Source organism: Marmota monax, unplaced genomic scaffold (genome assembly GCF_021218885.2).
Source record: "Marmota monax isolate L192 unplaced genomic scaffold, Marmota_monax_Labrador192_F-V1.1 WCK01_AAM20220418_F8-fsc00020, whole genome shotgun sequence".
Lineage (NCBI taxonomy): Eukaryota > Metazoa > Chordata > Mammalia > Rodentia > Sciuridae > Marmota > Marmota monax.
The window spans coordinates 11,247,221-11,272,605 of record NW_026692912.1 but is presented as its reverse complement, the minus strand read 5'-3'; the positions used below and the strand labels follow the sequence as shown (position 1 = coordinate 11,272,605).

General features: G+C 41.6%; 1 long non-coding RNA gene across 1 annotated transcript in view; it reads right to left on the bottom strand.

Annotated features, from left to right (window-relative positions):
• The window catches only part of LOC131424456 (uncharacterized), a 73,819-nt gene that overhangs the window by 7,148 nt on the left and 41,286 nt on the right, over positions 1 to 25,385 (bottom strand). Inside the window, exon 2 of the long non-coding RNA XR_009227477.1 lies at positions 4,949 to 5,018. This is a non-coding gene — a long non-coding RNA (uncharacterized LOC131424456). The remainder of the gene's footprint in view (positions 1 to 4,948; positions 5,019 to 25,385) is intronic.

The following is a 25,385-nucleotide window of genomic DNA, read 5'->3' as shown; positions in this document are numbered from 1 at the left end:
TCCTTATTTCAAGACCTGAATCTCTGAGCTTGAGGTCTATGTATTTATAGTTTTCATGACTCCCCAGGTGATTCTCATGCACCAAGAGAATTGAAATCCTCTGCTCCAGTCCAACGATCCCTCCTTTGAAACATGAGGACACTGAGGCAGAAAGGATAGGATAGATTCTGAAGGGCACAGAGACGAATCTCATCTTTGGGTCTCCTGATTCCCAGCCTCTGAATCACCTGGGCACTGTTAAAAAAAAGTGGGTTTCCAGGTTCCACCCCATGTTTACTGAGTCTGAATCAACATTAACAAACTCTCCAGATGATTCTCAAGCCAAAATTTTAAAACCATTCTATGACATCATGCTCCTGCCCCACTCTTTGAAAGATCCATTATTCTTTGCAGATAGAATCTAATGTTTTGGCAAATATAAATGACAACAGAGAGGAATGAAAATATCATGAGACCAGAGATTAAGGAAGAATCTGTCTCTGGGCTTTGCGGCTTCCTAGTTTCATAACCTAGCTACGTGATCTGGAAGGCTCAAGGAGTAGATGAGAAGAGAAAATATATGTGTAAAAATTTGGAAACCAGAAAAAGTGATCATTAAGAAGGTTTAGAGGCAATTGTTATTGCTTTTTGTGGCATAAACTCTATCACTTCTGTTTCTTCAAATATGAAATGGATTTTGAGCATGGGCCTCACAAAAATGCCACCTATCTGATGTGATATTGAATGTTAAGTGCCTAGCACAGTGTCTCTCTTATAGCAGATGCTCCACAAGATTCACACTTCCACCTACAGATACAAGAGAGAAAATCCAAGGGTTTGCCATCATGGTGTTCCCCAACTGTTGGGAGCTGCTGGCCTGGCTGGGGGCAGCCACCACGCAGCATGGTGAGGCTGTAGCAACTCCAGAATTTCCACAAAGGATCAATAGTTCAGATTGGCAATGAGCCATGGAGGTGGTTTGTGTTTATTGTACAGAGCACACTGTATTTCCCTAGGCCTCCTCTGTTCAAAGAGCAGTCCACAGCCACACAAGGTCAGCATCACCAAGGAGCTTGACAGAGATCCCTACCTACTCCCTGCCTACTGTATCAGAATCAGCATTTTAATAACATAACGTTGAGTTGTGTACACATTAAAGTTTAAAGTGCTCTGGATTCAGCTGTATAGAACAGGGGTGTCTTAAAAGCATAACGGCGGAGATAATGAGGCAGAAAATATGTCCCCTAACCCCACAACAGCACCCCCCTCAATACCAGCTCTGTGTTAGGAGAAATAAAATAAACAACAGTGAGGAAGCTCATAGGGTCACTGCTTCTAGAAGTCCAGGGAAGTATGAAGAGGGGAGAAGAGTCTAAATAGTTACCCTAAAGTGTTGATTCGAAACATAAATATATGAATGGGCCCCCAAAAAAACTATTTAAAAATGAAATTTTACAAGAAGCCAGATCTAAAGCAAATATCAGCAGAACTGTTCTGCCTAAAAGAGAGGATGATCTCCTGGAGCCCAACAAAATGCCTCCCCACCTCCACCCAGGGTGATTCAAAGATCCCTCCCCAGGGCGCTCTTTTTGAAACCTCTGACCTAGAAGTACTTGATTTTGTGGGTCAATTTGGTAGGTGTGTGTGTGGGGTGGGGGTGGGGGGGCAGCATGCTCTTACAACCTCATCCTGAGCTAAGTCAATGAGTGAATTAGTCAAATATGAGTACAAGTGTGCCTCATGTGACTGCACACTAGATTAGGACCCAGGAAACCAATGCTTACAACACGTGGCTTCCAAATCATCTCTACACCAGGGTGGAGCAGATCAGTGGGTGGCCCCAGTACTCCACAAAGGAATTAATGCATTCATGAAGACCTGAGACAGGCCTCTTCCATCTGAGCAGTACATCACCGCAATGCCTAATAAGGTGCTTCTTCAAACCTATTTCACCGTCCTCATATAGTGGGAGGCAGATGAACCGAGGCAGGAAGTGAAACACAGTGTTGCCAGTACAGCTGTTTAAATTAAGGGAGTAGGGCTTAGAACCAAATTATTATTGTGGATTCCCCAAACATATTGTGGAGAGAAGTTGCTGTGAGGACCGAGTAGGTTGCAAAGCATCATCATTTTTGTAAACACAAGTGAAAGCAGAAGGATTTCCAGGGGCAAAGGTCTGCTTTTTCCACTCAGCTTCTTATTAAATGGAAATTCAGAGGCCGGAGCTGCGGTCAAATGCAAGGTCCCTTGAAAGATGAAATATATGCAAATGTTTGGAAATTCTAATGTTTGATCTCAGAGGTTTTCATAACCTGCATGTGGTGGTTCAGACTGCCAGTATTCAAACCATACATGCACAACGAGACAGATATGCCTGGTGGGGAAATGATAACTCTGGATAGATAATATTAATACTAACTATTAATATAACGAAGTGTGATCAAACCGCAATCAAAGATTCACTAGCAATATCAGCACCATGAGTTTAGCACACATTTAATTTCCTCTGGCCAGACAGTTTACATGTGACACATTGCCTTGCTCACTGCTGATTCTCCAGCAGCAAGAACATTTTGTGGTACAGAAGAGAGGCTGACATACACACATGACATAAATATAAATACAAGGAAGTCCCCACTCACTAACTCGTAAGGGGTCATTATTATTTTTATTACACAGAGAAAGAAGCAGACACTTAGATACAATAGATGCCGTATCAGAGTCCACATGGGGCCAGGTTCCCACGCAACTGGATCAGGCATAGATCATCATGATAATTAGGGATATTGAATATTTATTTTGAGCCAAATACTGCACTTAAAATTTTTCATATTATATTTCCATCTTCCAACTCCTTGCAGGATAGACATTAGTGCACCCATTTACACACAAGGAAAATAAAGCTTTCCAAGTGTAGAAGCCTGTTCTGTGCCACTATAAAAGAATTCCTAGAACTAGTAAATTATAAAGAACAGAGATTTGTTCCTCACAGTTCTGGAAGCTGGAAAGTTCAAGGTCAAGGGGTGTACATCTGGCAAAGACCTTCTTGCTGTGGCATCCCATGGTGGAAGTTGGAAGGACATGAGAACACATGATGGACAGTCAATGAGTGAATTAGTCAAATAATTGGAAGGAAGACTGAACCTTTCCTTCCACCAGGAACCTACCCTTGCATTAACAAAGTCACTCTTAGGGTAACAACATTAGACCCTCTTGACCCAGTCACCTACTAAAGGTCCCACCTCTCAAAATTGTAGCACTGAGGATCGAGTTTCCAACACATGAACTTTGGAGGATGCATTCAAATCATAGCAGAAATATTAAATGATATTTCTCCAGACTTTGAGTCCTTGGAGAGTAGCAACTCCTGTTTCCATCTCTAGCACCCTGCTCCTTAATAGGTGCCTGCCATATAGAGGTTCTTAAAGAAGGCTGGAATTAAATAAATGAGCAAATTAGTAGTTAGTTGATCTGTAATCCTTCCTTCTATTTATAGCACTAATACTATATACAATTCTTAGAATCTTGAGAATTAAAATAGTCCTATGATAAACCATCTCATCTTTTGTCCCATGAATAGCTGTAGAGGAGATAAAATAAAAACCCTACAGTTTCCAACTAAGACAAAGAAGTTAATAATGTGGGAGACTGGGCCCAGGAAGAATCTCTTCCTAAGCCATAGGTGTACTTTCATTAAAATTAAACTATTCCATAAATTCAACAAAAGCTGATTTATGAGTGGCCACTGTAACTGAATTGTACTGATACTAATCATTGGCAAGAATCTAAGTAACTAGTTTTGCTCTACCACCCCACTGGATGGGGGAAAATGTTGTTTTTCAGAAATAGTAGTTCAGTGATTTTCTCATTTACACTCTGGTTTGAATATGAAGTATCTACCAGAAGGTCATAAGACAATGTAGCCATAGGTGAGATAATTAGATTATGAAAGCTATATCCAACACCTAATTCATTTAGTCACATGCCTGACCCAATAACACTCCCTGTAGCAATGTACTCTGAATTTTCTATGGTCCCCAAATTCAACACTCCAATAACAATGTCTACTTGTGGATCTTTCTCTTGGTTCACCATGATGCATCTGTGAACCTAAAAAGAAAGAACTGTGAAAAAGTCTCTGAACCAAAAAATCCAGCATGTTAAGCTACCAACCATATTCCCATAGCATATGTCATTCTAGAAGATCCAAATAGATATTAAGAAACATTACCACTTTACTTATCCATTCATTTATTCTATTACAAATGCAATAAGTCTTATTTTCAGACATAATCACTAATAAAAATCAGACTATGAATAAATAAAACTTTCATAAGGTTTGAACAAATTCTATCAAATGTCTCTTACTAGGATATATTCAAAGATACAAATAATATTTAGAAATATTTTTTAGCCACTAAAAAGTTCAAACAAATGACATTTGCTTATAACCATTACATGTTGTTGAGAGTCTAATATTAAGTTTAAAAGACTAATTAAATGATCAGATACATTAACTCTAATAAGTAGTTATTACCTACCAATTACCCATCAGTATCAACATTTATAAAATAAATTTATGTATTTTTTTCGTGATAACCGGAAGTGTGTGCATTCCAAGGATATCGCATAAAAGCCAAATCTAGTTCAACACTGTAGATAGAAAAAGGTGGCTAGCTGGGGCTCTGGACTCTCAACCTTGCCCCCATGGGTAGGATAGTGGGGCCTCCCAAATGAAGTATGATTTCCAGGTTTTTCAGCCCATAGAAGATTAAAAGCAAAAAAAAAAAAAAAAAAAAAAAAAGAATCTGGATTTAAAAAAAAAAGTCATTTCTAAACAATAAGCAAGAAGACAGGAAAAAAAAAAACATAAAATTCAGGTAATTGATTTAGTCAGCTTTTTGCTGCTGTAACTAAATAATGCCACCAGAACAACTGTGGAGGAGGAAAAGTTTATTTAAGGACTCACAGTTTCAGAAGTCAGTCCATAGACAGCTGGCTTCATTCCTTGGGGCTGGAGGTGAGGTGGAACATCATGTCTAAAGAGTGTGGTGGAGAGAAGCAGTTCACATGATGAATATGAAGCAGAAAGAGAGAGTCCACTCATCAGATACAAATTATACCCCAAAGGCACCACCCCCAGTGATGCACCTCCTCTAGCCACACCTTACCGCCTGCAGTTATCACTCAGTTAATACCATGACAGGATTAACTTACTGATTGGGTTGAGGGTCTCATAACCCAATCATTTCTTCTCTAAACCTTGCATGTTCTTACACAGTAGCTTTTGCAGGATACCTAATATCTAAACCATAATAGTACAAAAATATAGCAAAAATGGAACTATTTGGTAAAGAGAAAATAGTCTCTGCATGCCTCGATAAGATGTCTCTTGTGAGAATTTCAGTGAAATCACAGATGGGACCATGAAGCACAGCAGCCCATGAGGCAGGCACTCAGTACCTGGAAGATGTTAAAAGGTTCCAAGACTCAAGACACCAGAGCAATAGTGGGGCCAAATGTTTCATTGGGCCAAATGCTCAGGATGTCAATGCAAACAATCACATGAAGACAAATTGTGATCTATTGTTCCTATTGATAATTTCAGAAAGTTTGCAATCATTTTTTCAGAAAGATTTTCATCTAAATTATTAAAAAGCACAGTATGTTCTCTTAAAGTTTCAGTTTCAAGAAGAGTCAAAGCAGAACACTTGATTTACTGAGAACGCCAGATAAATAAAAACAGTCTCCCAAGTATTCATCATCATAATCTCTTCCACACTTTTACAATTCGTTAGAGGCTATATGTATCTTACCCCCAGGGAATGCTGCACTTGGTTCCTATCTGCTCTCCTGAGCCACTTCATGTCCCTGTAGATATACTGGTTCACTCATGGTTTATGTAAAACCTACCTCATTGTACAAAGGGTTTGAGGCAGCTTGTAGGAGAAACATACAACACAAGAGTAAGAAAAAATAAGTCCATATAAGGGAAAATGTGTACCCTTGTTTCAATGGAAATACTTTGCAGATAGGTTGCATCAAAAAAATAAGGATCAGACGTGGTAGGCATATCTAACAATCCAGAAGACTAGCTGAAGTCCAAGTTCTGAGAAGCACCACAGGTTGTGAGTAGCAAAGGCAGTGTAGTTGCGTAGAGAGAGAAAAACAGGGAAAGAGGGAAATCTGTGGATAGATATCTACAGCTATCTATGTAGGTATGAATGTAGATACATAGGTCTGTAGCTACATTATAAATATCTGTATTTAATGGAGGGTAAAATTGAAGAGTCTAGATCAGCAAATGCTCTCAGGTATGGAGAAACAGTGCACATTGCCATAAGAATTCTCTTATAGAAGGTAACATGAGTAGGGTGGTGGAGGGGGGTTAGTAGCCCCTTCAACTTCACCTTGGGCTTCTGAGAACCTTTTTCTCTTGAGGGGTCAAGGGATGGTCCATGGCAACCACTAGTAGGAAATTTGAAGCAACAGAAGAAACTATCATGCACAGTGGACACACGACAGAAATACCCACCATGGGAAGCCATACTGATGGTAAAGAGGGGTCATGGCTGGGGGCAGTGAAACAATGGTTGTCACCATTATAGCAGGGCTAAATGAGTGGCAGTGACGGTGTAGATGCTACATCATCTGGGTGGGACAAAAATGCTCAGTCTTGCCCTGCTTGCTTCTAGCTCCCTAGATTCAGGCTCTGTCCACCACTTCCTCTCTAGCCTCTGCCCACCAAAGACCATACTATAATTGCTGTACTGGGTCTCTAGGTTTTCATGATGCAGAAAACAAGAACCATAGAGACCACAGAAAGGGAGGAAGGAAGCATAGGAGGTGCATGAATTACAGCTGGAGGTTAAGTGCGTTCTTGAAGGACATAAAAAGCCTGCACCCAAAAGGGATAGAGAATTTTTAGTTTCTCTTTAAAATTTTCTTTATTTCTTTCTTTCTGCTATTGGTTCGTTTTCAGGAATTGTGCTAAAAACCGATAGCTGCAAGGAACATGGCTGGAAGGAAAATGAGGATTTTAAGGATGGTGGATGTCGTCCACCTATGCCATCCCTATCATGGTAGTTAAGGATTGCAAATAAATGTGAGTTTATGCTGAGAAATATTTTTGGTGATTTTGCCACTTTACTAATTATGGTAACTAAGACTGGACCACAGAGGGCATGACGTCGGAAAAACTGCCCCTGAAAGGTCATGGAGCAGGGAAGGTACAAGAACAATATGTGTTGGTGAGCATCTGTGACAAACTTCCAGGGACTTAAAAAAAAAATAAGGACAAGAGTACAACAGCAAAACTCTTAAGGGGACGGGAGAAGAGGAGGTTTTGCAGACAGGAACAGAATCCTTGGTCCTGCGTCAAGAGGTGGAGGCAAGCGTGGTGTGAATTACTGAGGTTAATGAATTCACAGGCTTGTAAAGTGGGAAAAGGTGGATTCTATGTAAGTTATAATAAGAGGATTTCCCCATGTGCTTATAAGAAGATTGTTCCCAATCACCTAAAAGGGAAATTGAAATTACTTTAACATGGTAGCAGCAGCTCATCATAATGTGACTTTCTTTCCAGCCTCATCTTTGACTCGTTCCCCCGCCATCGACATCCTACATCAGTGACTACCAGCTGCAGAAGGGTTTGATCCCCTGCTCCGGGCATTTGGCACAATCTGGGGGAAGGTGAGGGTTGCTCCAGGCACTGATCGACTGGATGCAGGAAAGGAATGCAGCTGGCACCTGGCAATATGCAGGACAGTCCGCTGGACACGAGTTATCTGCCCTAACCATCAGTGCAAATGGTGACAAATGTTACTTTAAATGCACTGAACTTTAAAAAATTCTCCAAGCTTGCCTTGGTTTCTCATGGATCCATACTGTGGTACAATTCTTCCCTCTTCCTGGAAAATATTTCGCTTTTCTTAAGTCACTAACTGCTCCACATTTCCACTCATATCGGTTCATCTATTTGAGAGTTTCTTTGGTTTTTGGAGAATAACGGAGGTGCTATTGCTTGCATCCAGCTATTGTATTTTGTATTGTATTCTGCTATTGTGGAAATTCTGTGATCTGAATGCCTTTTCACCTCAGGGACTCAGGAGGCTGAAGGAGGAGGTTCACAAATTTGAGGCTAGCCTCAGTGAAGTAACAAGACCTCAACAATTTAGCAAGACCTATTGAAAAAGTAAAAAAAAATAACAAAAAGGACTAGGGATGTGGCTCAGTGGTAAAGTTAGCCTGAGTTCAATCTCCAGTACTAAAAGAAAAAAAAACTCCATAATTATTGATAATTGCTTATTATTTTCTCTCTAAATCTACCACTATAAGTCCACAAAGATACAATGAGGTGGTCCCTCATTATATGAGATGAGGTGGCTTTTCGTCTTTTTGTCTCTTAACTCTCGGCATTGTGTGATCAATAACTGTTAATCGAATGGATAAGCAACTAAAGTTTCTTAAACTCTGAGGTGGTTTCTTTCATTTTAAAATTGAACACACTAATATCTGCTGTGCAGTCCCATATTTCTTGTCATGATAAAATAAGACAATAGATGGTATGTTGTTTAATATTTTCCAGAATGATGATACCTTCTTTTTACCAACCACCTTCTATGAGTTTGCACCTGGGTAAGATGATTTCCAACCTCCTCCCCACTTTCATATGGAGCTAGGGATCAAACCCAGAATGTGGTTCATGTTAGGCAAACACTACCACTGAGTGACAGCCCTAGATCCATGTAACACTTCTAGTTGTCCCAGTTGGTAAGATGTAGTACCAATTGAACAGACAGAAACAGCTAAGCATAAGGAATCCAGGTGATTTGCTCAAGATCACAGATGGAGTCAACAGCACATCTGAGGCTCAAATACAAATTTTGGGAGCAGAGAGGTGGGTGTAGATTTTGACATCACTGCAAACACCCTACGTGTCAAAGATAGGGAGATCCCCAAAGATAGGAAATGCATCCAACCTAGTAAAGGAAAGGAATTTTTCTTTCTGTCTCCTGACCCACGGAGATCTTTCTTACAAAATCTGGAGCTTTAAAAACACAATTACTCCACCTGATCAATCAGAATTGTTTGTTTGTTCAAAGAGGATAACTCATTATGGAAAATATGCATTATAAGGCCATAATATATGTATTTATTCAATTAAGTCTAATGTATTATTTAAGGCTTGGTGGGTGATATTTATCACTAGCAAATGCTAATTTATACAGATTATCAGAGTCTAATTAGATGCACAGCTTGTGGGGATAGCCTGTACTTGGAAGGTACAGCCATGACTTGGTCTACTCTGGGCTGATGGATTTATCACAAGGTCTGTCAACCTATGCCACATACTCATTTTGGTCCATAAGCAGGTTTAAAAGTAAATGGCTGAACCCAATTACCATGGCTCCTTCTAATTGCTTGTGTGAGTACCTTGGTGCTCACTCACTCCTGAGGGCTTCCTGTGAGTCACACACCCCTTTGTGCATCACTGCTCAATGTCACTCCACCAAGCAGAGATAGTATTGGTGAAACTGTTGTCTTCCCCATAAAACCAGCACAGCCATAAGCTATATTCAGGAGACAAGTGGGCCCATCTTCAACATTCACTCAACAAACAAACATTGAAAAGTTACTCTGTGCCAGGCTTTGGGCTGGGGCTAGAGGATACGAAGATGAATGAATGAGTGACTTCTGTATCAACAGGAAGGTTTGGCATACTGCTGGGGCACGCCCTTTAACATCCTACACTCTAGAACTAAAGTAGAGGCCTGACTCTGCCCATTACCAGTTGTATGGCCAAAAGACAGTGCTTTTAACTCTTAAATCCCTGTCTCCTCATCTATAATGGGGAAAGAACTGGTCATTCAATGTCACTATTCATAAAAAAGAAGCTACAGGGGCTGGTCTGTGGCTCACTGGTGGAGTGCTACCAAACATGTGAAGGTGCTGGGTTCAATCCAGCACTTCCCACTTTTTGATGTTACTTGCAAACTTTCCCTTTTACCCTTGAAGATCAGCCCTCTGGCTCTTTGTCTCTCCTCCAGATGTTCAATCACACCCAACACTACTTGATCAGTACAATGAGTTCAACTTTTCTTTGTGGAAGAAATAGATGCACTAAGATGGGAGGGACTTGCTCTCTCACCTTGCTAAATATTTCATTCCAATTGCTGCTTCTGGTAAACTGTGCTTCAGCCTGAATGCTACCAGGCATTGAGACTTTTACCCCAGAAGCCTGAGACAGCCCTTTCTGAGGTCATTGAGGATTTAAATTTGGTAACATATTTGCTGTGCTCGGAGGCCATCTAGGTCTTTCTTTCCCTCTTCTTTTAGTTACAAAGAAATGATCTCTTCATGCAGGAATAGCTCCCACAGTGATGCTCTGTGAAGTTGGTCCTTTTTTTTTTTTTTTTTTTCCTCTTCAAGTGCAGCACATCCCAAGCAAACAGGCAAGAGTCACAGTCAACACAGGGGGACTTTTCCAGGTTCTCTTGGCCTAGTTGGGCCTTGCAAACTTCGTGAGTTTCTCTCTGATGAGTTTCTTTCAGAAAATTGTGAAGAGAGCGCTGGCCTGGTGAGGACCACAGAGAGTGGGGTATTTTTTTTTTCTAAGGAAAGACATAGAAGCTGTACCTGCTAGGGTGAGGGGAGAAATAGATTCCCTGGGAACATGAACATTTCTGTTAAGGGTTTTTAATGTAGATGGCTCAGAATAGGAAATATAAACAGCATATCCTCATCTAACAGGAAAACTTATAGTAAGTCTGAAACAGAAATCAAGCACCTTCCCAATTAACATGTTTTAAGCCCATGTTTCCTACTAGACACCAGTTAGGCATTTTGTTCGACTCTGAATTTGTGCGATTCTTTCTTTGTTTTGTTTAAAACGTTTTACTGGTTTTAATTAGTTTTACATGACAGTGGAATCCATTTATGCACTTTGATCTATCATACATTGATGGAGAATAATTTCTCATTTTTCTGATTGTACATGTTGTGGGATCACATCTGTCATGCAGTCATTTGTATACATAAGGTGATAATGTCTGATTCATTCTACTATCCTTCCTATCCCCAAATCCCCTCTCCTCCCCTCCCTTCACTGCCCTCTACCTAATCTAAAGTAACTCTATTCTTCCTAGTGTCCCCCTACTCTGAATTTATGTGATTCTTGTGAGCACTATTATTATCCCCAATTCACAGATGAAGCAACTGAGTACCAAAACAAAGGACTGATATGTAGGAGAGGTGAGATTTGAAGTTGTGATCCAGCCTCCAGAGTCTCCTTCCCTATACTTCTACAAGGATGCCATCCATCTGTGATTGTCCCTGGGAGGTTCCCCTCGCCTTTGATCTTCCTTCCTTTAGATAAGGAAGATCCTTATCTATTCCTTTCTGCTCAGTTCTCCTAAGGTGCTTTTCTTGCATTTAAATCCTCTCTCTCTTACCTTTTTCTTACTGCACTAGTTCAGGGCTGAATTCACATCAGTTTTATTTTACTTCCTACGAAAGACGCGCAGTGGGGACTCAACAAATATCAGAGCATGGAAATGGTGTTCCAGAGCAGAGCTTCACAATGTTTGTGCAGAATGGATGCTATTCATTTTAACATCCAAGAGGTCATTCTGTAACCCTGAAAATCTAGGGAAATATTCTGTGATTAAACAAAAGATTCCCCCTTTCCTCATTTCTTCTCTGTGCAATACTTTGGGTTGAAAATGTTCTCTAATAAACATGCTGATTATGAGTGTGTTAGGGAGTTTTTGTTTTGTTTTGGGTTTGGTTTTTTTTTTTGGGGGTGGGGAGGGGAGATTTTGTCTCCGCAGCAGGAAATGAGGAGGGAGAGAGAGAGAGAGAGGCAACTGTGAAGAAGCCAATTTGTTTTTTCAAACATGAATAGAAAAAAAATATGACTTAACCAAGAAATTATCTCTAAAAGCCCAGGGAACCCCCTGCCTGTCCAAACAGACAAAACACACAAATATCCTATGTGTGTTTTCGTGAGTTGTTAATTTGTTGCTGACAGTGAAAGGGAACAGTATCAGGAGGCCATAAATACACACATGCAAGACAGGGAGCAGAAGAGTCAGCAGTAGTGGATGCACAAGCTATCAAAGCTGTGTGGAGGGGCTGTGAGCAATTCGTATGCACAGGTGACTTGTCTGGGAGTGGGCCTCAGTTCTCTCATCCTTCATCAGCTCTTGAGTAAGTTACCTTACCTTGCTGGGTATTAAGGATCTCGTGGATGGCTTTTCAAGATACAGATGCTCAAGCCTGCTGAGTCAAAATCTCTCCAAGAGGCACCCAGAAATCTTTAAACTCCGAGGGCCCCCTGTAAGTCCTAGAACCGAACTGAGGTGCAGAAATTTTGCCCTAGGCAATGGGTGTTGGATTCCTATTTTGTGATTGACTGGAAGGTCCAAGTACCCTGGGTACAGCAGCAGAGAAGGGCTGGGTTAGAAATTGGGAGAACCGTGGATCACTGTGGCTCACTGAGGTATCTGGGCCTGATGTGTAGAATTGCTATTTATATCACATTTCCCCAATTGTCCATGTACTGTCGTCCATGAAGCTGACCTTCTGGGTTTTGAAGGGCTGTTTGCCAATAGCTACTTCATTATAACCATTTAACTAAAAAGTTGAGATCTTCTCAAAACCAATCCCTAAATATGAAACTCCTTGTCCTTATAGGTATGGGTTTTGCAACAGCCAACATCCAAAATGGCCCCCAAGGGTTCTGGGAAACCGGCATTCCTGATCATGTGCGGCCTGCTTCTACAGTGAATGGAGCCAACCAAAGTAAACCAACAGATAACTTAAGGTGGTGGAACTATGATTTCTAAAGCTGATCGTAAATGACACTGAACCTTGGCCTTGCTCTCATGGATCATCCTCCCTAGGAGAAGTCAGTCACTGCATTGTGAGGAAATTCAAGCAGCACTGTGAAGAAATCCACAGGGCTAGGAAATGAGGCTTCTTGCAACAGTTACGACAAGCTGCTGGTTGAGCCATCATGGAAACAGATTGTCATCTGTCCCCATCAACGGATGATCTCAGCCCAGGCAAACACATAGGCTGCAACCTTCTGGGAAGTGCTGAGTCAGAATCACCCCTAAAACTTTCCTGAATTCTGATCCATGTTATCATTGTTTTCAGTTCCTATGTTTTGTGGTATTTATGTAGCATTAGTTAAAAAACACAGTTTCTCTCTCGCTTGTGTCTGATTGTGGCTCAAAGAGAGCCTAGGCCTAGGTGATGCCTGTGGATGTCACCCGGCATAATAACAATGGCCCTAAATTGAACAGTAAGCGCTTTACATATAGGATCTCAATCTTCTCAAGAGACAAACACCTTTGTCCTCATTTTAAAGATAAAAAAAATTAAAGTTTAGAGAGGTCAATATGTCCAAGGCTTTGGATTTAATGGATGAAATCCGAACTTGGGGGCGGGGGGGACCCAAACCTGAACCTCAGTTGCCTTCTAAGTAAAATGGGGAAATTGATAATACAAGACAGCCGCTGAAAGAATGCTATTTCATGATGCAGATGTTAGTGGGTTACTATAAACCTTAACAGCTAATACAAGAGTAAATTATTGTTTTTATTATTATTATTTTTGTCTTCATACACCAAGCTCGTGGAGATTATTGGATTAGAATAACCAATAATGACTGCCCACCCCATATCCATGGAAAGGCCCCTAACTTTAAATGTAGTCAATACGTCCTTCTTCCCCAGAACATTACAAAAAACACTGAATAGCTATTTATTGTCTTCCAGCTATAATTGATTATGGGATGAGAGTTGTTTTGTCGATCTTCCATCACAGTCCTTGAATAAAAGGTTAGTAAATAATAATGATAACAAAAACCCACAACACATTCTCTCTCACCCACGCAGTCTCTCCAACTCGCATCTCTTTGCAAAGTCTTTACAAACACCCATGTCAGGAAAAAAGAAATTTTTCTTACATTGCATTATAAGAGAAAATCACATGAAAATGGTTCTCTTGATTCCCCACCCTCACATCACCACTGGTGTGGATGCATGACCAGGGGACAGGGGGTCAGAGAGGAGGAAGGAGAGAGAAAACCCACGCCCAGAATTTCCAAGCCAGAGGGAACAGGATTATTTTTTTTTTGCATTAAAATAAAAAGCACAAATCAATTTCACTCAAACTCTAAAAGCAGAAAGGAATGTAGAGTTTGACTGATAGTGTTTAGAAATAAACAATTTCTGGAAATTGACTGTGACTTAAGAATGGAGGAGATCTGCCTTCACAAAACAAAATTGGAGGATGGCTACAATGTCCACACACCAGCACCGATCTCCTGCACACATGCCCCTCTCTGGACATTGTCCAGGCTTCCTGCACTGCAGATGTGCTGCGGGGTCTCTTCCAGACACCCATCTTTCTGATGTGGGGACTGATCTGCTCCTCATTCCTTTCCCCTGGCACTGCCTCCCATCACCTTCCAACAACAACAAAAACAACACACACACATCACAACACACAACAAACTACACATGCAGTACATACACACCACACCACAAGCCAGGGTGCATGGAGTCCCTTCTCTTTTCTTGTAAGTCCTGTAAATTCTGCCCACCTCCCTTCTCTCTTTCAGTTTCTACTCTAGAGCAACAGGAAAGACAGCAGAAGTCAGGGCAGGGGCTCCAGGAGGGCCCGGGCAGTGGCCACTGGGGCAGAGAAGAGCCAGGCTCTCATACACGGGGCGCAGGGCGGGGCAGGGTTTGGAAGAGTGGGAGCAGTGCAGGGGTCAACAACAATCTAATCTGAAACTCATTTTGCCAGAGACTCTAATCAAATCGTCTCCTCAGCCCAAGGAAACTTCTGGGAATCCATTGCTGTGCTCTTCCTCTTTCTCTGTCTTATACTATGCTCCATACAGAGCCTGACAATAACCTTGACCTTGGTGCTGCTCCTTTCTCCATCCCCTCCACCTGCAGCTAGACAGGAAGCCACATTCCCCTCATGCATGCCACAGGAAAGCAAGAGAGTGAGGATGTAACCTGAGCAAGGCAACACCAGGTGCAAGGGGGAGGTCCTCTCCTCTGATCCTCTGGGGGCCATGCCAATATTTTATTCCTTTCCCCATCAATACATTGGATAAACTCCTCAATTGTCCACAACCAACACATCAGCAAGCCACCATCCTTTCTCTCCCACAGACAAAAACCCTGACCAAGAAGGAGGACATTTGGGGAAACTGAGACTGGGGTCTTACAAGACTTCTTATTTTTTAAAAGCGGTTAAAACTCCAAAATTCTGCTTTCTTTGTGGGCAGCATTTTGGGCCACATGTAAATTCTTTCCAGAGATTCCGAACAGACCAGAGATTCAGAAGGATGGAGCCTGCCTTTCCAGTTCTGAGAGCTACTGTCCTCTCCTGGCAGTCCCTCCAAGCAGCTCTGGCCTCTAGTCCTGGGCACCCTTCTCTCCTGGCTCTTTAAACACAGCCTTGAAAAAAAAAAAAAAAAACTTCAGATTTCTCATTTCTTTTGTGGCCCTGCACTGTCATCATGTGGCAGACATTGGCACTGCACCCACCTAAACTATGAAAATCAATGAAAACTTAAATGGGATAAGGAAGAGTAGGGATGACCTACAAAAGGTTTCAGGTGGTGAATTTCCATACTCCTTACTGTTCTTCAAAGATACTTGGAGGGGCTTTTTTACACATCTTTTCATTCACTAGTCTCTCTTCATGGAATGTCTTTCCCCACCTGAAGTACCTTGAGAGACCCATATAAACAAGCATAAATCACTTTTCTGACCTTCAAACACAAATTTTATTCATTGTGATTGTAGCACATACCAAACTTATAAATTGTATAAGAATTAAATGGAAGTTAACTGACAGACAGTGGAGACTGTGAGGTTTCCTTCACTTCTCAAATAGTCGGAAGTCTAAAATGCATATTGAAGGAAAGATAAAACACCACAAATAAATGAGTAGTTAATATTTTAGCTACCCTGAACTTCCTTAGTTGGATTACCCCTCCTTTGCTCTACCCTGGATTATATCTGAGCTGTCTTGTCCCATGACTTAACCAGTGGAAATTTGGGTGTATTCAGAGAGACAAGGTGAACCATAGTTATAATCGTTCCCCATCTACACCAAAGTGCATGACCTGATTACACATATTAGGGACTCAATATAGATATTGGTGAAAAAGATAATAGATAGAAATAACACAAAATTTGATAAGAAAGCAAACTGGCTGCAGAATGGTTATGAACAACACCAGAGACATCACATTCATGACTTTCTTGATAGGAAAAAAAAATCGTCAAGGATTGGTGGTACTAAACGGAGACCACGCTGGACTTTTCAGAAAGAATGCCTTAGAAAGCAAGTTAAAACCAATAGGAATCTGCCTTAGATGAAGGAGAGGATGGTATTGGGGATGCGTGGAGGACAACATACTGAGAGCATTCCAGAGCAGACATAAACCATAAGAACCAAAGGGCAGCAATATTAGCCACAGACTCTCAGGCTGGCTCCAGAAGCCTCTCTCAGGCTGTAATCTAAATGGGTATCCACTGCAAAATCACCCTGCTCCCATGACCAGACACGCGAGCAGAATTCCCCTATGGCTGGTCACATTCGATTTCATAGATTGTTAGGCACGTCCAGCCCAGTCTCTTCTTTTTATAGAGCCATAGAGGGCAAAAGTCCATTCTGGGTTTTGGAAGAGCACTTCCTCTGCCTCGCCATGGGTCAGGCACATTGAATGTGCTTAATAAGTTGTTCAATACAATAGCCTCGTGGCACTCTTCCTTCAACAAATATTAACAGTTCTTCTAGAACATGCCAGGCAGACGTCTGCTTTTACCACAGCCACATGCAGAAAGACTCATACCACTGGAAGCACAGTCAGGCAGGACCTGGCAGCCTCTGCCCACCGTGGTGGATGCTCCCCATCTCCAGTGAAACAGTCACCATGAAGCCCTTGGAGTCAGTCAGCGAGAGTCTGGAAGTCTCAATACTAATTGCTGGTTTATGCATCCCTTCTGTGCATATTTTTCCTGATGAATAGAGTTATGATTATTTAATTTGTAATGGACCAGAAGGGACTGATTTTTACCATGGCTGATGGCCAAGAACAGAAGATGCTGAGACCAGGAATATTTTGGAATGTATCTCAAAATAAAAGAGAGTAGCCAGGAGTTTTCTTTTCTCGTTGACAATATTGTGGATGCCTCCTTTCCTATTGACATGGAACAGATTACCTCATTTCCTCCTCGCGCTGTCTGGGAGAGCTGAGCACTAAGGCAGGAGTTATCACAGGAATCACAGAGGATGGAGTTCAGAGAGACCATGGAAATGGACTTCTTTGGGGTAGCGGATCTACAGCACTGGCGCTGCCGTGCTTGAACAATCCACCCACGTTAGACCCTGTTGATCATCAAGCTTTCTGTCTTGAGGCATCTCCTCGACTCACTGCTCCAGTTTCATCAGTGTTGGCATATAAGATCAGACCCACCAAGCCTGCGAACTTGGAAGGATGACTTCTCAAAGCTGCAGGTAGGATCAGAACTAGAACTTGGATTATCTGCTACCCAAAATATCTTTTCACTCTCTCTTTTGAATGCATGCTTCCTGAAGATAAGCACAACTTCCTTTTTCCCTTGGGATTTTAGTAGTAGTAGTAGCAGTAGTCTTGGTATTTATTAGTATTCAATCAACATTAAGTTTGATTCCTATTCCGCACCTGTCCACCCAGTCCTGAGTTCAGAACAGACGGCTGTTCTCTGCCCTCTGGAAGTAACTCTGCACCACACCCAGCTCCCCCTCTGCCTTTGTGTCCTTCCTCCTATGGTTTTAATTGCTGTAAATGCCCTTTTTGCTTCTTCTCCAGGATGCTGTGCTCAAAATTCACCAGGATTCCAGCTTCATCTTTATGTAGGATCGTCTTCTCAAACAAACATCAACGTCTGCTCTCTCTATCTGATATTTTCTAACATTTTGTTCCACACCAAGATTTTCATTTGACTACTTGTGCACCTGCCTGTCGGCCCCACCAGACTGCAAGCACAGAATCTGGAACACATGTTTTACTTGCTGATGAATTGAAGGTGCCTGGGATTCCAGAGGCTCCAGATAAATTCTAGTCAGATTAAATCTAGTTCCTAGGAGGTTCACAATACAATTTTAATATCATATCATTTAAAGTTGGAAGGGGTCTTAGAGATTCTGTGATCCAAGATGGGAAATAGGTTTTACTTTAAGGCTAGTCCCAATCCAATCATAGGGACTGCCCGACCAGCATAGTTAGACAGAGGCAAGATCCTGCTTTAGCTGGAAAGAGAGCTGCACTTGTTTTGCGAAGTTGGCCAGAAGTGATAGAGGAGGAGGTAGCAAAGCGTGTGTCTCCTCTGCCATCGAAGATTCAGTTCACTCCTTCCCAGTTTATTTTAAAGCCTGCATGCTATGGTGGGTGAGGAGAATTTGGACTGTCACTCCGAATTTGAATGCTCTGCCAAACCTCATCCTCCAAGAACTTCGATTTCACGGTGTGTGAGATGAGCACACCCGTTCTGCCTCTTCCCTCCTCCCCAGCTCCTTGTGGTCCTGAAAGTATTTTACAAAACCATGAAGCAGTGTATCAATGCATGGTGATCCCATCCCATAGGGCTCTTCCTCAGCAACCTCAGAAAGAGAGAATTCAATCCTAAAAATATGATATCCTATGATGGAAGCCGGCCCCTTCTGGATCTCCCCAGTCCCATGCTCTCCCGAGGCTTCCTTCTATTCCTGCAGTAAACCTCTTCCCAGCTTTCGGCCTTTGCTCCTGCAGCTTAGCAATGCCCCCTGTGCCCAAAACTTCCACAAACTCAAGGGAATCCTGATCTAGCTCTGAATAAAGAAGTTAATGAAAACTGAACTCATCCAGTTTCCAGAGACACAGGCCAGAGGGAAAAAAAAAAAAAAAAAAAAAAAAATATATATATATATATATATATATATATATATTTTTTTTTTTTTTTAAATGATGAATATGAGCCAGTAATTGAGATTACTTATTAGTGTCTGGTCCCACACACCCAGCTCTTCCCTGAGCTGCTCAACCCTTCTTCCCACACTCATTCCCTACACACTTTCCTTAAAGCTCCATTAAGCAGGTCACCATGTCCCCACCTGTTCCCACACCAGCCCTCCTCCACCTCCTCTCTCTCTCTTCTCCATAGCACTTACCACTGTATGGAAGTGTTACAGCTATGTACCTGCTAAATGTTTACCACTTATCTTCATCTTCTAGAACTCAAGCACCACGAGGGAAAACACGCTGTTCCTCCTGTGTGCTGCTGTTTCCCCATGGCTAGGAGTGATTACGAAAGGCGCTCGATACGAACACATTTGCTAAATGAATAAATTGCTTCATCTGGTTGTTCGGAGAATGTCTGCTGAATGAATTAATTAATAATTACTTTTTCTTGGTAGCAACTGGGTTTTTTTTTCCTATTTTAAACTTAAATTGTTTTCAGTTATCTAGGGGATAAATTATTCAAGTTTTTAGAATATCCACCAAGGTTCCTAAAGCTCGCCTGTCAGCCTTATCTCTGCAAATTCAGCTCTTCTTAAAGAGAATAAACAGGGCAGGTAACTCAATCCAATCACAGTAACATCTTCCCAGCACTTCTGGACAATAAATAAATAAGCTAATTCTCGTGTTGGTGCCAGGGTTGGACCTATATGCTGAAATGAAGCTCTTTTATTTTCTAAGGACTTTATTTCATTTTCTTTTTTTTTCCTGTTTTCTCCTACTTTCTCCTACCCTCTTCCCCACCCACATGTAAGCTTAAAGAGAATTAATTTTGCTGAATTTGTCATGAGCCAGAAATGGCAGTTCATTACCCAAGGACAGCAGGAGCAGGGGGAAATCAGGGCAGTAGGTGAGCGTAGGTGAAAAATACAGTCATTTAAGAGTACACAAATCATCCATCTGGCACACAACCAGACTTCCTGACATCTAAAATGTCTCTAATCCCAGTTCTGCTTAGAGGGAGAGGCAGAAACAGATCTGTTCTTCTCTAAAAGTAGAAAACTGGGGAACCCAGAGGGGTTACATGACTGACCCAAGGTCACTCGTCCCTCCTGTAGACCAAGTCCTGCTGTGAAGACAGAAACAGGTCCCTTCAATGAGCAGGTCTCCCTAAAGCTGCTATGGCGCTTGGCCACATGTGTGTAATTCTCCTGTCCCTGAATGAGAAGAGAACTATGGAAGAGAAACCATGCTAATAAAAATCAAATCCACCCAGACCCTGTGGGGACAGGCCGATCAGAACAGACTGTTTATTAGTGGTTGAGATGGTGCAGAAAGTGAGAGCATTTATTCGTTATTGGTTTATACTTACCTAACTCTCTCTCTCAGAGCTGCCCAAGGCTCTTTCTGACTTAATTTTAAAGTTCTAAATTCTCTCATGGACCTTTGTGAACCTGAAAGCATCTAAGAAGCACAACAAAATAGTGGTGGAGGGATTGTGAACAAGGATGATTGCATAAAGTTGGACAGGTTACTTAGACTTGGAGATTGAATGGCTTCTTCTAGCTGAACCTGGAAGGAGGCACAGAATCCAGACCTGACGAGCTCCACTGTGATTGGTTCCAAGATAAATACGTGACCCAAGCCAAGCTAACAAGAGCACACCCTGGGACTTCATCAGAATTATTTGTAGATATGCACTCTCTTTGGGATTTCAAACTGTAAGGAATAGAGACTCTTGGAGTCCGGAATCAACATTCCAAGGTCCAAAATAAAATGCTCACTATAGGATGTGGAGGTGGGTCTCATCAAGGCTGGAGGGATTGGGGCTTTTGAAGGAGCATCAGTTGGCACAGATGCTTTCTCTGTCCACCTACAACCCCGTCACCATCCTTTATTGTGCCCACACATACATGGCCCCAGAAGTGCACGCCTTCCCTGCCAATGGCAGCCATGCCCTGCTCGACCCTCCGTGGGATACAGCTCTGACAGTACCTCTCACAGTTTCTCCTGAGCCCTTACTTGCTCTCCCCTCTTGTGCTCTCTGACCTCCCAAGGGGTTTTTCCATCCTAACTCTGTTCCTCTCAGACTCTCCCTAACCTTGATCCTGACCTCCCGCCAGCTCCAAGCCCGGCCCATTGCTTCCCTTCCCAACCCCAGGGGCCCTAAGTTCTCTCCACAAACAGTTTGGTAGAATCCGAAAAGAAGCCCAAGTGGTCAATGAGGGGAAGATACTGAGGGTCATGGTGAAAAGGCCAATTCTACCTTAGGAGAGATGGGGAATGCTGAAATAGATTTCAACAGGGCCTTCATCTGAGAACCATCTTCATACAACTTTTCTGTCCCTCCCTGTCAGCTCCCCTTGGGTCTTTTTGTTGCCCCTTGCACTTGTCACTCTTGGGTCCACACACGTGAGCTCTGTGACTCTAATTCTTTTTTGGTCTCGAAATTTGATCATCCTTCATCTTTGGAGCCTTGGGAGCCTGATAGACTTTAAGGGGCTTGGAAGGGCTGCTCATAGGCTTACATGACTTAATCAGTGTCTCTATGAAATTCTCAGGGTCTACCAGGGTCCTCACACTTCTAGGTGTCTTTCATGGGTTGCACTTACATCTTAGGTGCTACTGACCCAAGGGAGCATTTTAAAGCTCTAAATTTTAAAGTTTGAAGTTCTAAATTTTTGGAACCAATTCTCTCCTTCCATCCTTAAAACCTTTGTGAACCTGAAAGCATCTAAAAAGCACAACAAAATAGTGGTGGAGGGATCGTGAACAAGGATGATGGCGTAAGGTTGGACAGGTTACTTAGACTTGGAGATTGAATGGCTTCCTCCAGCTGAACCTGGAGGGAGGTACCAAAATCCAGACCTGACTAACTCCACTGTGATTGGTTCCAAGAAAAACACGTGACCTGAGCCACGTTAACAAGAGCACACCCTGGGACTTCATCAGTAGATATGGGCCCCCTGGGTACAAGGCCTCAGGACATTCTGTTCCCCTCACCAGGAATGCTCTTCTACTCCTGTGCCCCTCCAGCTGGTTAACTCTCCTTTCTCTGTCAGGGCTGTTTACAAGTTATTTCCCCTGGAAGGCTTGCCTTTCTCCATGTTTATCTTTCATCCCCAGGCTAAGAGTAAAGATGACAGTGAAAGTCCTAAGAAATGGGGCCAGGATCCAAGAAAACCTGAAAGTACTTACTGCCCTGGGGTAGAAAGGGAAGCAATGGGCCACGGTTGGAGCTGGATGGAGGTCAGGATCAATGTTAGGGAGAGTCTGAGAGGAACAGAGTTAGGATGGAAAAACCCTTTGACAGGAGGTCAGAGGGCACAATGGGTGAGAACAAGTGAGGGTACAGGTGAGATTGTTGAGGTACTGTCGGAAGTTTCTACCTTCTCCTAAGGTAGAACCCGACATTTTCACAATGACACTCAGTATCTGCCCCTCGTTGACCACTTGGGTCTACATCTTAGTTGCTACTGTTTTCTACTTTGCATTACCACATTTTTGTTGGCTTGTCTCTGTTACTTGGCTGGCATGTTTCTTATTATTCTCAGTATCTGTCTTGGTGATCCTTCATCCATAAGAAAATCCATTGGAACCAACTCTCTCCTTCCATCCTTAAAGGCTGAAGCTCTTAAGTTAAAATTAGAAGATTTTATGCATTTCTCAAGCCAAGTTTTACTTGGAACTCAGTGAAGAACACATGTGATCATCCATTGGGTTTGGTGTATATCAATCATCTCATCTTGGCCAATGAGCTGTAAAGAAACATGGAGGCCAGACTTGTAGGGCAAAACCTTAAAACTCATTGGGCAAGGTAGAATTAGCAGGGTATACTTCTTCTTGACATTGACAAGACATGGGATGAGATTACTTTGTGATGGTTCAGGAAGCCACATTCACTTAGGGAAATAGAGACCCAAAAGAAATTCAGTGACAGATTCAATATTTAGTAATACTGCCCATACACAGGTCCTATGTTGGGAGCTATAAACAGAGTTATAAAGTCCCATTCTAGGATTAGGGTGAGAGAAAAGACCTACAGAAGGCAAGAAGGAAAGACACACAAACATTCTTTCAATCTTCCAGTCATTGTTTTAAGCTTCTTGTAGAAGAACAGCAGAGACTAACACATAGTTCCAATCCTTGGTGTATGCAGGTGGATGGAGACATCAATGTTCTGACTGAAGGGATTGATTTCTAGAAAGGACCTATCTTACTGTTACAATGGAGAGTCAATGACAAACTTAAATAGAAAATTGATTTTGGTATGGCTTTAGAAACATTGTTCTGGTAGTGTTGTAGAAAATAAACAGCAGAGGTCAAGAGGGAGTTTGGTAGATAAGAGAGAAGGTTGTTTCAGGGTTGAGGGTTAGACATGACAGCCCAAAGGGCTGTCAGACCCAGTTGAGGGTCTACCTCAACTGGTTTTGAGAGAAACATAGAAGCTAAAACTTTAGGACTTAAAGAATGAGGGGATATGTGGTATATGGAAGACCAAAGAGTCTGGAGGATATGGCGATACAGTGTGATAAGCACTACACAGGGAGGAAACTGGTCAACCAAATATGGCAGAGTGGCCAGGCCCAAGCATTGTGACAGGTGCATGAAATCTTTGTCTTAAAAATGCTTAGGTGGAGAGTCCAGAGGAATGCAGGCAGGCATGACAGCCTAAGAAAAGCAGTGAGAGTGTAACTGGACAGAGGAGCATATGGAGCCAAAGAACTGGCTTAGGTCTGGATGAAGGTTGTGAAATCTTAGTTTGGAGTTTAATATATAAGCAATAGTGGATTTTAGGAAGTATAGAGAAGTGTTCAAATGAAATGTGTGCTTTATATGTCACTCTGGCTGTTCTTTGGAGGATGAGATTAAGAAGAGAGCGGTTATAGGTCTACCTTTAAGCTATTATTATAGTAGTAGTAATTATGAAGGACTAACTTTGGTAATGATAATCGCCTGAACAAAGAGGATGTAGTAAACACATATTTAAAAAAACACAATGCCCAAACTTACTGAACTTACTGAAGAGATCAAGAATAACACCTTTGAAACAGACATTATTACCTTATGTAAATATATGACTGCATGAAAGATGTCATTCTACAACATGAATGATGGGAGAAGATTACTTTGTGATGGTTCAGGAAGCCACACTTCACTCAGGGAAATAGAGACCCAAAAGAAATTCAGTGACAGGTTCAATATTTAGTAATACTGCCCATACACAGGTCCTATGTTGGGAGCTATAAACAGAGTTATGAAGTCCCATTCTAGGATTAGGGTGAGGGAAAAGACCTACAGAAGGCAAGAAGGAAAGACACATTAGAAAAATGAGAAATTATACCTCATTTGTATATGATACATCAAAGTGCATATATACATTCTACTGTCATGTATAACTAGTTAAAACAAATGATAAATTTTAGAAAAGGAATAACATATGTGTTTGTGATTTGGGTAACAGATTGGATGGTCATGACATTAATGAGATAGGAAAATCACGAGTTTTAAAAGAAGATTTCTTCTCGTTTAAGCACATTGCTCTTGAAGTGTCCATGGGACATTCAGGTGTAAACATTATAATTGTAATTGTGGGTCCAGAACTGGATATTGAGATTTGATATTTGATAGGGGATAGCAGAAGCCATGGAGTAAGCAAAAGTACAAGTGTATAAGATTTAAAGCAATTTTTAATGTTTTTGTTGTATGATAATTATACATAATAGTTGGGTTCCTTGTGACATATCCATGTATACACACAATATAATATGCCCATTTTAAGTGTAGAGTTTCAAAAGATTTGAGGAAGCAGATGATTCATGTATTCATAATTGAGATACAGAATATTTTCATCATCTCAGAGAGTTTCCTCATGCCCAGTTACAGTCAATTACCTCTTCCCATTCCCAACACTTGCTGCAATTAATTTGTTTTCTGTCGCTTACAAATTTATCTTTTCTAAAATGGCATATACATGGAAAAATGCAGTATGTTATCCTTTGTGCATGGCTTTTTTTTTAACTTTCAAAATTGCTTTTAAGATTCATCTGTGTTGACGTGTGTGAAGTTTTTTATTGCTGGGTAGCATTTTACTGTACAGTTATATCACAATTCATTTATGCACTCATCAGTTGATGGACATTTGAATTCTATCCAGTTTTTTTAACTTGGGAATTAGCTGTTAGTGATATCTGAATCCAAGTATTTCTGTAGACACATGCTTTCAACTCCCTTAGTAAATAATAATGGAATCTCTATGAACATTGAAGAAAGAAATTGAAGAAGACCTCAGAAAATGGAAAGACCTCCCATGCTCATGAATAGGCAGAATTAATATTGTTAAGATGGCCATAATAATCAAAAGTAACACAGATTCAATGCAATCACCATC